We start from the raw sequence: 224 nt of genomic DNA, 5'->3' as shown, positions 1-224 counted from the left end.
TGGTCTCAACAACCTCGGTTGAGAGACCGGAAGCTATGAGTTGTGCCTCCTCAGAGGCCACACCCACAGCTTCCACAACTCCGGGCGGGGGCGCGCCCTCCACCTGTGAGAGCAGATCTCTCCTGACGGGAATCTCCCATTGAGCGTTGTCAAGGAGAGAAATCAGGTCCGAGAACCATACTCGGCCCGGCCAGAACGGGGCTACTGGCAGTCGACTGACCTCG

Source organism: Sinocyclocheilus anshuiensis, unplaced genomic scaffold (genome assembly GCF_001515605.1).
Source record: "Sinocyclocheilus anshuiensis isolate Anshui unplaced genomic scaffold, SAMN03320099.WGS_v1.1 scaffold747, whole genome shotgun sequence".
In the NCBI taxonomy this organism is placed as follows: Eukaryota; Metazoa; Chordata; class Actinopteri; order Cypriniformes; family Cyprinidae; genus Sinocyclocheilus; species Sinocyclocheilus anshuiensis.
The sequence above is the reverse complement of the archived record's forward strand: the minus strand, read 5'-3'. Positions refer to the sequence as shown.